The sequence below is a fragment of the Pinus tabuliformis genome, chromosome J (genome assembly GCF_031772625.1).
Source record: "Pinus tabuliformis cultivar Carrire ecotype Pingquan chromosome J, CPIR1, whole genome shotgun sequence".
NCBI lineage: Eukaryota > Viridiplantae > Streptophyta > Pinopsida > Pinales > Pinaceae > Pinus > Pinus tabuliformis.
Genome location: NC_142295.1, coordinates 295,071,412 through 295,086,068, shown reverse-complemented (window position 1 = coordinate 295,086,068; position 14,657 = coordinate 295,071,412).

Here is a 14,657-nt window from a genome sequence, read left to right as displayed (position 1 = left end):
TGAAGATCACAAGAACAAGAGACACAAGATGTAGGCACTCAGCCAGGGAAAAACCCCTATCTAGGGGAAAACCCAGTCAAACCTCTTCCTTCAGTAGTTTTCACAAGACAAGATGAGATAATCCAAGACTCTTCGACCTAGACACAGACTTCCTCCAATCACCAAGTCAGCCCTTCCTTCCAACAACTTCGATCTAGATCTTCGACCCTGCAACAATAGAACTTCGACCTATCCAACAAGAGAACTTCGACCTATGCAACAATAGAACTTCGACCCCAACAACTCCAGAACTTCGAGCTACCCAACAACAGATCTTTGACCTCAACAACAACCTAGTAATTTCATACGAAAGATAGAGAGATAGCCCAAAAACTTTGACTTGTTCTTCTCCTACAATTCTCCCACTTCTCCTTGAACTTCACACTTTTCTGCGCTTCCTTCTTGTGTATTAAACTTGTTGAGTTGGTGAGAAAATGGATTGAACTACACTTGTATATATAGCCTCTTATGTGGGTTGAATTGTCCTCGTGTAGACCGACTTCATTAGGAAAGGGCCGACTTGGTGTGGAGGTGACAAATTACATATTTGACTCAATAATAATTCTTTTTACATGATTCAAAAGCCTAAGAAGGGTCTCATTAAATGGAAAATGACTCTAATGACTCAATATAAAACCTAGAATTCCTCAATGGGGACTTTGACCTATAAAATGATGACCCAAGCATGAAACCCATGCTTTAATAAGTCATTGTAATAATAATAAAATTTTCTTTTTCATTCTTTGATAAATACATTTCATAATGACTCAAATACAAATATGAAGATTGAACCTAGTTACATTCTTCAACACTCCCTCTTAACTAGGGAGGTATTCATAATTTACACATGTATATACAAGTACAAGGAAGATCTCAAAACACAAGAACTATGAAGAGTTTAGGCACATGTGGTGCCACAGACTAGATTCTTGACCAGGGAAATCTATCTGAGTGGGACTAAGATGGACTCAAGCTTTCAGCCTCTCTAGGTACCATCAGGCTTACTTGCTAACCATCAACCCAGGGAACTAGGTGTGTAATGCAAGGTCAGAGCTCTATGACCAATGCCACCCTCCCTACTTCAGGAACTAGACATCAACACATAGGCCAACTAGATGTCCTCCAAGGCATTTTGTATTACACAAGATGCCTCATCAAATCTCTTCCAAACATTTGTCATCAACGAGATTAGTAATATCAACCAAACCAAGCATGCTTCTAAGATATTCAAACTTTTTATTAGGAAGAGACTTTGTTAACACATTAGCTACCTGTTCGTCGGTCGAGACATACTGTAGCTTCACGATCCCATCTTGTACCAAACTTCTAATGTAGTGGTACTTATTGTTGATATGCTTCGTCCTTGCATGGAACACAGGATCTTTAGACATCTTAATGTTGCTTTGATTATCACAATTTATCACAATAGGACTTAGAGGTTTCCCAAACAAATCTGAAAGAATTTTCCTCAACCATACAACCTCCTTTCCTACTTCACATGCAACCACATACTGAACTTCAGAACTACTCAAAGCAACACCATATTTCTTTCTACTCATCCATGAGATCATAGCAAATCCCAAACTAAAACATCCACCTGTAGTGCTTCTTCCATCAATCTCACTGCCACCCCAATCAGAATTTGTAAAACCTATCAACTTGACTTCCTTGTTGTCGTACTTTAGGCAATGATGTATAATGCCACATAGATATCTTAATATATGTTTGGTAGCTATCCAATGATTATGACGAGGCTCCAACTGAAATTGACTAAGAATGTTCATAGCAAAACATATATATGATCTAGTATTTACCAGATACATCAGAGAATCCAACAACTTACAATAGGTGGTAGGATCTACGAGACTTGAGTCAGAGCTTCTCAACTTCTTGAGATTGGTGATCATGGGAGTAGTCATGGGCTTGGAATCCATCATACCGAATTTCTGCAACAACTTGATTATATACTTTCCTTGCCCCAGATATATCTCCCTAGGTTTATGTCATACTTATAGACCTAGGTAACAATGCATCAGTCCCCGATCCCTCGTCTCAAACTTGGCTTCCAACATCTTCTTGCATTCTTGTATCCTGCACTCTACACTTGCAATAAATAGATCATCCACATATAGTAGAATAATGACTGACTCATTATCCACAAATTTGATATAGAGATTTAGATCAACAGTACTCTTGACGAACCTGATTCTTAGAAGGTATGCATCCATTCTTGCATACCATGCTCTAGGAGCTTGCTTCAAACCATATAGGGCCTTCTTGAGTCTACAAATATGAGTGTCTTTGCTATTTATTTCAAACCCTTCAGGTTGTTCAATGTATACTTCTTCATCGATGGTTCCATTCAGGAATGTTGTTTTTACATCCATTTGATGGATATTTGTTAAAATTGGCAACTAGGGCCAAACTCCATGTGGGTCATCTTATTTATGGCAAATGATATTTTTATTGGATCCCTCTCATTGAGAGGTGTAGGATTGATCTAAAGATCATCCGATTCTGATAAGTATTTATGAAGTTATGAATTTATTTATGTTATAAATCAAATTGTTAAGTCGACAACAACTTGAGTAGGCTCAGGAGCCCAATAGACGTGTCTATTCATCATCCACGTTTTAGTATAAATTGGTGAGGACTTGAAGTCATTTTAGAAATGTATTCTTGAGGTGATCTCCTCTCCACGTCTTGGGTTTTTGGAGAAGGAGAGAACAAAAGAATACGTTGGCCTAGAAGGAGCCCTAGCTGCAGATGATGCCCTAACCCTATCCGCTGTAAATGGAGACATATACACAGGCATATAAGGATGATCTACGTTGTCCAAAAGTCTGATACGCTTGCCCTAAATCTAAACACAGCTATGGAGGAGAAGCCTATACACAGCAAGAAGAAGGCTCATCATTCGGTCTACCATGGATGCAATGGAGACACCTAAAACGCAGTCAAAAGGAGACACCTAACACGCAGTCAAAGGAGACCTATTCTCGCAGTTATAGAAGAAACAAAACTTCGCATTCCTCTCTGAGATTTCCACGTGAATCTTGTATAGGTATACGCTATACTGGAAGGACAGAACTCGCATAAAGGGAGGAACAAAACTCAGGTTTTATGTATGAATGTGGGTGCAAGGATCTGCAATCAAGAAGGGACAAATCTCATTTTGTCTCTCTGGAATTTCACGTGTATAAGAAGCAGATCTGCATTATGTTAGGGCATCACTTTGTCTGTCCTCATTATCACAGAAAATACCTGGTCTTGAGTTCAATTAAAAGGCAAACTCATGCGAAGAAGGTTAACCATTGTATCGAGGGTTTAGGAGGGCTAGAAGAGTCCTAAACCCTTCTCACGTATAAAGGTGCAGATCTGGAATAGGGCTGGTTCTAGGCCTAAAGAACTCAGTAATTGGATAGCTCCCAACACAACAAGGAAGAAGAAGACCTTGAAGAGCAAATCAGTATCATCTTCAGGTTTTCTGAGCAGTCCATTCTAGGAAGCAGATCTCATTGTCTCAAGACAGCGTTGAGGAGATACACTAGACAATGTATGAATTCGGATTGCTGTAGGTGACAACATGACTAAAGAAGGACTGTGTAGATTCTGGAACTATAGCCTAGTTGCTTTGCTAGGCTGCAAGCCATAGCAAGCAGCTAAGGCTGATGTGCATATGGCTGTATGATGAAGCAACAAGAAGTTATAACAGTTGCATGATGGGCATGTTAGTAATGGGCAACATCATGATGAATGAGATCATGGACATGGGCAGCATCATGATGAATGAGATCGTGAGCATGATGATGAATGAGATCATGGACATGGGCAGCATCATGATGAATGAGATCATGAGCATGGCTAGCTCGATGATGAATAAGACCATGGAAGATGCAGCATGATGAGTAGCATGAAGATGAGAGCAGCTCAATCATCAAGGTTCAACACATGTGACAGTACAGCAAGGTGTCACACGGTAATGTGCAGCAAATGAACGAGAGGCAGCACTATGATAGGTGAAGGAGTCACCTTAGAGAATCAGTTGAAGCAATATGTCTTCAACTGATCTCTGCAGATATCAAAAGTCAAAGTGTTGACTTCTATTGTAAATGTACTATCTCTCTCACTTTCTCTGCTGAACTTTGAAGAACATAAAAGAAGAATTGATCAAGGGTTTCCCCACATTGTGGGGTTTGTCCCTGGCTGGTGCCACATCTTGTGTCCTCTTGTCTTGGCTTGTCTTCTGCGATTTATATTTATGTTCTATCTACAGTTTACTTTAATGCTGATGTGATTGCTAATTGTGAAAATTTAAATAAATTGCTCTAGCATAGAACATACCTAAAATTAACATGGTATCAGAGCTGAGGTGAAGACAATGCCCAAGCAAGAGTGAAAGAGCAATCACCAAAGATAGTTGGGACAGGACAAAAGAATCAATGGGATCATTATCCCTCTTCTCATTCACTAAGGGTGAAGTCGAAGCAGAGCATATTATCAAAATGGCGTAGCGGAAGTTTCTGATGGCCCATCTAAAAGATCACTTCATTGGGAAGTTCAGATCTAAGGGTGCAAGGAAAGGCGGATGCCTTGGTTGCAATAAGTTCGGCCATTATGCGAAGGATTGTCCAAATGGCTGACTCTTCATAGAAAGCAAGGAACCCCAAGAATGGAAGTCGAAGGTTTTAAGGTGGCACTCGTCGATGGAAAGGTGGAAGAAAGCTCTCTATGGCTTGAAGCAAAACACCCCGGGCATAGTATGAGAGGATTGACAGCTGTCTGATAAAGCTGAGATTGACTAGGAGTGAAACCAATCCAAACCATTACCCAAAGGTTGTGGATGATAGACCTCTCATACTGACACCTTATTCTGACAGGTGCAGACCCTCTCATTTGCAGAAGTAAGAGGGAGTTGGATTCTGGACATATGTTTTGCAGTTAGCATGGTGAGCTCATTTTTGGTTGAGCCTCACTGGATTGGTGCCAAGAATCTTCTGAGATATCTTTGGGGCACAATCTCTCATGGATTGAGATACACTGTTGGAAATATGAAAACTGCATGATTATTCGAATGCTCACTGGGTAGGCAGTGTGGAGGATCATTAGAGCACTTCTTAGTGATGGTTCTCTTTGGATTCTGCTTCGATATCATGGATAAGCAGGAAGCAGAAGTCGGTTGTTATAAGTACCACCGAGACCGGATACATAACTACGAGTATGACCTCGTATGAAGTTGCTTGGTTGTGGAAACTCTTCAGTGAGTACAAATGATGAATACCACTATGATTCTCTGTGACAACCAGAGATGGGATTCAATTATTGAGGAATCCCGTATTCAATGATTGCTCTAGCAGATAGATATCAGATACTGCCTTATCTGGGATATGGTAAGTCGATGAGCAAGGAGGCTCCATTGCATTGAGATGATGTACAGGTCGCTACACTTTGTCAGAGCCCCGGGGAAAGATCAAATTTGTGATTTTCCTGAACGACTTGGAGTCGTCGAGAGACCCTTGTAAAAGGGTCCTGCATGTTGCATACATTGAGCTCTGGGAGCTCTGGGGGCTTGCGGTTCTTACTGGAGCAACATATGACCACAGGGTGACTCACCCTCCCCTGGTGGTGCACACTGGGACAAGATGATTCGCTCTCTTGTGGGACAGGATGATTCGCTCTCCTGTGGACAGGATGATTCGCTCTCCTGTGAACAAGATGATTTGCTCTCTTGTGGGACATGATGATTTGCTCTCCTGTGAACAAGATGATTCGCTCTCCTGTGAACAAGATGATTCGCTCTCTTGTGGAACAAGATGATTCACTCTCTTGTGGGACAGGATGATTCGCTCTCTTGTGTAGCAGGATGATTAGTTCTCCTGTGAGGTCTGGATGATGTGTTCTCCATGACAATTGTGTAGCAAGATGATTAGTTCTCCTGTGAGGACAGGATTGATTAGTTCTCCTATTAAGGCATCCTACCCATGCAGTCTGGGACTCATGGGAAGTACCTCTCATCTGATCAATGAGCAGGGAAATGAGGATAGAGACCATAGTAGTACCGATGGACGCATCGCTGTATCTACCGTACTCCCTATGCTAGGATGACCTTCATTGATCTGGGATCAATGATACTGGTCTAGGACCAGTTGTAGGAGTGGTACCCACTATGACGTTGACTTCGGGTCAGTTGGGACTAGTCTGGGGCCAGTGGTACATACTCTGAGACTGACTTCGGGTCAGTGGGGCACTGGTCTGGGACCAGTAGTAGGAGTGGTACCTACTATGATGCTGACTTCGGGTCAGTTGAGACTGGTCTGGGACCAGTGGTACACACTCTGAGACTGATGATACTAGTCTAGGACCAGTAGTAGGAGTGGTACCCACTATGATGCTGACTTTGGGTCAGCTGAGACTGGTCTGGGACCAGTGGTACGCACTCTGAGACTGACTTCGGGTTAGTGGAGAATGGTATGACACATTCTCGATCAATTCTTCTTCTTCATGGTTCAACAGAGCCAACAGAGCTGAGTAAAGCCAGCAGAGTTGAGCAGAGCCAACAGAGCAGAGCAGAGCTAGCAGAGCTGAGCAGAGCCAAGCAGAGCTGAGCAGAGCTAGCAGAGCTGAGCAGAGCTGACAGAGCTGAGCAGAGCCAACAGAGCTGAGCAGAGCCAGCAGAGCTGAGCAGAGCTAGCAGAGTTGAGCAGAGCCAATAGAGTTGAGCAGAGCCAGCAGAGCAGTGCAAGGCATTGATGGCAGAGATAGTACAGTCGGACATATGGATCAATGGATGGAGTTCTCCCTAGTTGAGAGGGAGTGTTAAAATTGGCAACTAGGGCCAAACTCCATGTGGGTCATCTTATTTATGGCAGCTGATATTTTTATTGGATCCCTCTCATCGAGAGGTGTAGGATTGATCTAAAGATCATCCAATTCCGATAAGTATTTATGAAGTTATGAATTTATTTATGTTATAAATCAAATTGTCAAGTCGGCCAACAACTTGAGTAGGCTCAGAAGCCCAATAGACATGTCTATTCATCATCCACGTTTTAGTATAAATTGGTGAGGACTTGAAGTCATTTTAGCAATGTATTCTTGAGGTGATCTCCTCTCCACGTCTTGAGTTTTTGGAGAAAGAGAGAACAAAAGAATACGCTGGCCTAGAAGGAGCCCTAGCTGTAAATGATGCCCTAACCCTATCCGCTATAAATGGAGACATATACGCAGGCATATAAGGATGATCTACGCTGTCCAAAAGTCTGATACGCTTGCCCTAAATCTAAACACAGCTATGGAGGAGAAGCCTATACGTAGCAAGAAGAAGGCTCATCATTCGGTCTACCATGGATGCAATGGAGACACCTAAAATGCAGTCAAAAGGAGACACCTAACACATAGTCAAAGGAGACCTATTCTCATAGTTATAGAAGAAACAGAACTTCGCATTCCTCTCTGAGATTTCCACGTGAATCTTGTACAGGTATACGCTATACTTGAAGGACAGAACTTGCATAAAGGGAGGAACAAAACTTGGGTTTTATGTATGAATATGGGTGCAGGGATCCGCAATCAAGAAGGGACAAATCTCACTTTGTCTCTCTGGAATTTCACGTGTATAAGAAGCAGATCCACATTATGTTAGGGCATCACTTTGTTTGTCCTCATTATCATAGAAAATGCCTGGTCTTGAGTTCGGTTAAAAGGCAGACTCATGCAAAGAAGGTTAACCATTGTATCGAGGGTTTAGGACCGCTAGAAGAGTCCTAAACCCTTCTCACGTATAAAGGTGCAGATTTGGAATAGGGCTGGTTCTAGGCCTAAAGAACTCAGTCATTGGATAGCTCCCAGCACAACAAAGAAGAAGAATACCTTGATGAGCAAATCAATATCATCTTCAGGTTTTCTGAGCAGTCCATTCTAGGAAGCAGATCTCATTGTCTCAAGACAGCGTTGAGGAGATATGCTAGACAATGTATGAATTCGGTTTGCTGTAGGTGACAACATGACTAAAGAAGGACTGTGTAGATTCTGGAACTATAGCTTATTTGCTTTGCTAGGTTGCAAGCCATAGCAAGCAACTAAGGCTGATGTGCATATGGCTGTATGACGAAGCAACAAGAAGTTATAACAGCTACATGATGGGCATGTTAGTAATGGGCAGCATCATGATGAATGAGATCATGGACATGGGCAGCATCATGATGAATGAGATCATGAACATGGGCAGCATGACGATGAATGAGATCATGAGCATGGGCAGCTTGATGATGAATAAGACCATGGAAGATGCAACATGATGAGCAACATGAAGATGAGAGCAGCTCAGTCATCAGGGTTCAACACATGTGACAGTACAACAAGGTGTCACACGGTAATGTGCAGTAAATGAACAAGAGGCAACACTATGATAGGTGAAGGAGTCACCTTAGAGAATTAGTTGAAGCAATATGTCTTCAACTGATCTCTGCAGATATCAAAAGTCAAAGTGTTGACTTCTATTGTAAATGTACTATCTCTCTCACTTTCTCTGCTGAACTTTGAAGAACATAAAAGAAGAATTGATCAACGGTTTCCCCACATTGTGGGGTTTGTCCCTAGCTGGTGCCACATCTTGTGTCCTCTTGTCTTGGCTTGTCTTTTGCGATTTATATTTATGTTCCATCTGCAGTTTAAACTTTACTTTAATGCTGATGTGATTGCTAACTGTGAAAATTTAAATAAATTGCTCTAGCATAGAACATACCTAAATCTAACAATATTCCATCCGATTGTAGCAACCATTGAAACCAAGGATCTTATAGTAGTATATCTTGCGGTAGGTGCAAAGGTTTCTTCATAATCTATGCCTTCCTTTTGAGAGAAACCCCTTGCAACGAATTTAGCTTTGTACTTGTCTATGCTTCCATCAACAACATGCTTGATCTTGTAGATCCATTTAGAAGTGACAACCGATTTGTCACTTGGTCTAGGAACGATTTCCCAAACCCCATTCTTCATGATGGATTGATATTCTTCCTGCATTGCCTTCTTCCATACTTCTTGATGAACAACTTCTTCAAATGTAGTTGTTTCATCTTCTATTAGTTTTGTCATGTATGCAACATATCCATAATATCTTTTTGGTCTTTTGCTTTCTCTAAAAGTTCCTTTTGCAACTCCATGTCCTTCAACATCTTCAAGAGTAGCTTTTAACCAATTTGGCATCTTCCTTGTGTCAGGTATGATCACAGGTTGAATAAGCTCACTTGGTCCTTCTTCTTCTTCTTCTTCTTGATTTGTAGTAGGATTGTCGTGGTGCTCTTCTTCTTCGAATAATGGTATGTCTTCGTCATCAAAATCAATAAGAATATCTTTGATGTTGAAATATGGCAACAAGAATACTCCAATTTAATTTGTCCTTGAATTAAATTGTGAATTAAAATCGAATTTAGTCTTAACAGCTACTTGGAAATAATTGATTAATTCATTTTGAATTAATTAGTTGGAGAAATTCAAGTTAAAAGCCTTTTTGAAGTCATGCAAGAGTTATCCCTTAAATTAAGGAGATAAGATTGAGTTATATTTGAGTTGTAATTAGTTAACTCAGTTTACTGAGTTAAGTCCAGTTAAATTAGTATCAAACTGTTTGAGGAACTAATAGAGAGTTAACAGTCAGTTGACGCTTGCATGCACTCAACTAGTGCTACTCTAGTTAACTGAAGATTCCCTCATCAGAAACTCATGCATGTCTATTTTGAGAAAGACCTAGTTGAGATTAAAGTCAAGGACAATGTACTATCAGGTGCATATGTTTTCTTATAAAGAAAACTCATGCATGCAGTCAGGGATCATTCCTTGAGGATTACGCAGTTCTGACAGTGTGTGAGAGTAGTGTTCCACTTGGTTGAAGGTGAATCATCCCAGAGGAACAACGCAAGGAAATAGGAGCTTGGAGGGCAGAGAGGAAGGCTGGAGAGCAGCCAAGATTGCCTGTGAGCATCTGTGAGGATTGTACTGAGCGCTGGTTAGCTGTGAGAGCTAAGGCTTTGTATAATTCCTATGTATTTCCACCTTGTATGATAATACAAATAGTGGGGTTTTTAGCTGAGGCTTTCCCCAAAGTATTTTCATGTGTATTGTGCATTGATTCTTCTTCTTCTGGTTATATTGTTCAACTCGATCTTTAAGCTTCCGCAAATTGATAGTAGAAGTAGGTTATAGTATTATGCTTTGATTTATATTGCATTATCGGGTTAACCTACATCAGATTTTCTACATGGTATCAGAGCTGGATTTGTAGAAATTTCTACATGGTATCAGAGCTGTGAACAGTATACTGAGAAGAGAATTCGAAGTTTGAAGTTCGGGGTTGCAGGTGCAAATCGAATTCATATCATACTTCAAGGTTGGCCAATGACGTTATATGGCTTGAGACTTGAGTATGCCTTGGAAGGTAGCTCGAATTACATAGCATGGAAAGATAGAATGGAGGCTGTATTAGAAGACGATGGCTTGAAGGAATTCATTGATTAAGAAATCCCAAAGCTAGCTTCAACTAATGCACAAGAGTTGGCTGAATGGAAGAAGTGTGTGGCGAAGGTGAGACGGATCATCCTTGAGGGAGTTCGAGACCATATTGTCTCGAGTCTCCATGGAAAGGATACTCCATTTTCAATGTGGAAGACATTGAAGGATCTCTACCAGAATAGTAGCGACCAAAGGAAATTGGTGCTCAAGGATAAGCTTCGAAGAATCAAGATGGAGAAGGGCGATACTATTTCCACATATCTGAAGAAGCTCACCACCTGCAGAGATGAGCTTGGCAGCGTGGGAATAACTACTGCCGATGATGATATGGTGAGCCTCGCTCTCCTTGGCCTTGCAAAGAGTTGGAATAGCTACCAGGACTCTGTGAATGGAAGGGAGAAACTACTGGATTGGGAACGACTGTGGTCGGATCTTATGCAGGAGGAGATCAGGAGGAGCACACGAGATGGTTCTTCATCCAAGGATGATGATGAAGAAAATCTGGCCTTAGCAAGTAAGACAAGGAAAGGGAAGGGGAAGGCTTCCCATTCCAAATCGAATTCTTCTCATGGAGGGAAGAAGGGTGACATGTCTAAAGTGAGATGCTTTAATTGTCACGAGATGGGACATTATGCGACTAATTTCCCATCGAAGAAGTCCAAGAAGGGATCCTCGGAAGGATCGGAAGGTGAGGCATTAGCCTCTCAGTTCGAAATGGACTTTACCCTCATCGCATGCATGGTGTCATCGATGATGGGTTGTGTCTGGTATCTTGACAGTGGAGCCTCATTCCACATGACCGGTGATAAAATTTTATTCAGTGCCTTGGAGGAGAAATACCTCAAGATGTGCATAGCTATGGGTGACAACGGAAGGTATAATGTTTCAGGAGTGGGCACGGTTTCTTTTCAGAGGGAGCATGGAGCTCCTATCACCTTGACAGATATGAAGTATGTGCTTGGACTGAAGAAGAACTTGGTATCGGTCGCGATGTTGGAGGACAAAGGCTACGATGTTGTCTTCAATAAAGGAAAGGCATTCTTAAGACACATAGCCACGGGTCAGACCAAGAGGATAGGGATTCGGGTGAAGAATCTCTATAAACTAGAGGTAGATGATTGTGCAGCATTGAGTACGAAAGCAGAATTGGTGCAAAGCCAAGACATTGGCGAGTTGTGGCACAAGCGGTTGGGCCATTTGCATCATGGGGCTTTGAAGATAATGCAGCAGATATCTACAGGACTTCCCAAAGGTAAACTTGAGCAAGTTGACACATGCAAAGGTTGTACCTTGGGAAAGTACACCAAGTCTTCCTTTCATGATCGAGACAGTCGAGCAAAGGCTATCTTAGAGCGAGTTCATACTGATGTGTGTGGACCATTCTCGACGGAATCCACAACAAAGCAAAGGTATTATGTGATTTTCATTAATGATTTTTCTCGTAAATGCTGGATTTATTTCATGCAGAAGAAGGACCAAACTTTTACAAAGTTTTGTGAGTTCAAAGCGTTGGCCGAGAAAGAGTCAGGGAAGAAGATCAAGGCCTTGATAAGTGACAACGGTTGGGAATATGTCTCTCAAGAGTTTAAGGACTTCTGTGTAGCGGAAGGAATTAAACGAGAGTTGACGACACCTCATAACCCACAATAGAATGGGGTGGCCGAGAGGAAGAACAAAACTATTGTAGGGGCAGCACGAGCAATGCTGCATGACCAAGGCCTACCACTTCACTTGTGGGCTGAGGCATGCAACACAATGGTCTATTTGCAGAATAGAAGCCCGCATCACATACTTGGGATGAAGACACCAGAGGAAGCTTTCTCCGGTAAGAGACCAGATGTGGGTCACTTCAGGATCTTTGGCTCATCGGTATATTGCCATGTGACAAAGGATGCACAGAAGAAGCTTGAGTCGACAACAGAGTTGGGGATACTTGTGGGGTACACTGATACACCTCACAACTATCGGGTGTACTTGCCTACCAATCGGAGGATAGTGGTTCGCAGAGATCTCAAGTTTGATGAGCAGAAGGCCATGCGAGTTTCCCTTGAGAGGGAGCTCCAACTACAGGTTGTGGAGGAACTGTTGGTTCCTAAGGAGGAGGAGCCTCAGACTAATGCGGAGCAGTCGCATGCAGAGGTTCTAGGAGTGGAGACATCCACTCAAGTAGAGTCTTCCAGAGATGGACGAAAGCGCACAAGAGAAGCTGACAGATTGTTGAAGGATGCGAGAGAGAATGTGGGAGCACCATTTTCTCAACGCAGACAGAGGAGGTCACTTGAGAGGTACACTGGATACATGGTCCTTGCTAGGGAATGTGTTGAGACCGAGCCATCTTCCTTTGAGGAAGCAGTGCAGCAGCTGATTTGGGTTGATGCTATGGTGGAGGAGTATGACTCCATAGTTCGTAATAGTGTTTGGGACGTGGTTCCGAGACTGGAGAACAAATCAATTGTGAGTTCCCGTTGGCTTTACAAGGTAAAGCAAGCTGCTAATGGTAGTGTGGAGAAGCATAAGGCAAGATTTGTTGCTCGTGGTTTTTCACAGGGCGAGAGGATCATGTTGTTGCAATATATTTCGACAGAGGAGCAAGATGTTGACATTTTGACAAAGGCATTGTCAAAGTGTAAATTCGAGTTCCATAGAGACAGGATCGGGGTGGCAGATAATCCCTTTCTTGTTGAGAGGGAGTGTTGAAATATGGCAACAAGAATATTCCAATTTAATTTGTCTTTGAATTAAATTATGAATTAAAATCGAATTTAGTCTTAACAGCTACTTGGAAATAATTAATTAATTCATTTTGAATTAATTAGTTGGAGAAATACAAGTTAGAAGTCTTTCTGAAGTCATGCAAGAGTTATCCCTTAAATTAAGGAGATAAGATTGAGTTATATTTGAGTTGTAACTAGTTAACTCAGTTTACTGAGTTAAGTCCAGTTAAATTAGTTCCAAACTGTTTGAGGAAATAATAGAGAGTTAACAGTTAGTTGATGCTTGCATGCACTCAACTAGTGCTACTCCAGTTAACTGAAGATTCCCTCATTAGAAACTCATGCATGTCTATTCTGAGAAGACCTAGTTGAGATTAAAGTCAAGGACAATGTACTATCAGGTGCATGTGTTTTCTTATAAAGAAAACTCATGTATGTAGTCAGGGATCATTCCTTGAGGATTGTGCAGTTCTGACAGTGTGTGAGAGTAGTGTTCCATTTGGTTGAAGGTGAATCATCCGAAAGGAACAACGCAAGGAAATAGGAGCTTGGAGGGCAGAGAGGAAGGCTGGAGAGCAGCCAAGATTGCCTGTGAGCATCTGTGAGGATTGTACTGAGAGCTGGCTAGCTGTGAGAGCTAAGGCTTTGTATAATTCCTATGTATTTCCACCTTGTATGATAATACAGATAGTGGGGTTTTTCGCTGAGGCTTTCCCCAAAGTATTTTCATGTGTATTGTGCATTGATTCTTCTTCTTCTGGTTATATTGTTCAACGCGATCTTTAAGCTTCCGCAAATTGATAGTAGAAGTAGGTTATAGTATTCTGCTTTGAGTTATATTGAATTATCGGGTTTACCTACATCAAAATTTCTACATTTGGATCTTCTGTAGGCATTATTTTCATCAAATATAATGTCCCTACTTACTTCAATATGTCTTCCTTCCTTGATGTAGATTCTATATGCCTTTGAATAAAGACTGTAGCCAACGAAGATCCCTTTAATGCTTATAGAATCTAACTTCTTTCGTTTGTCCTTTGTAACTTGGAAATAGGCGGGACACCCAAAGATTCAGAGATGGTCCACACAAGGCTTGCTTCATGTGAATGCTTCTTCAAGTGTCATATTTTCAAGAATTCTATGAGGGATTCTATTTTGTATATAAATTGTTGTCATTGCTGCTTCGCCCCATAGAATTTTTGGTATGTCTTGATCAAAAATCATTGTTCGTTTACGTTCGTCAATTGTTCTATTTTTCCTTTCGGTTGTTGGGTGTGTGTTATATTCTTTCCACGACTAGTCGCACGCACGGGGGGTTCATGGGTCCCCAATATTCGTTGTGCCGGGCACAATAGTGGGGTCATAGGGGGGCGGTAGCCCCCCTGCATAGGGTCCGGG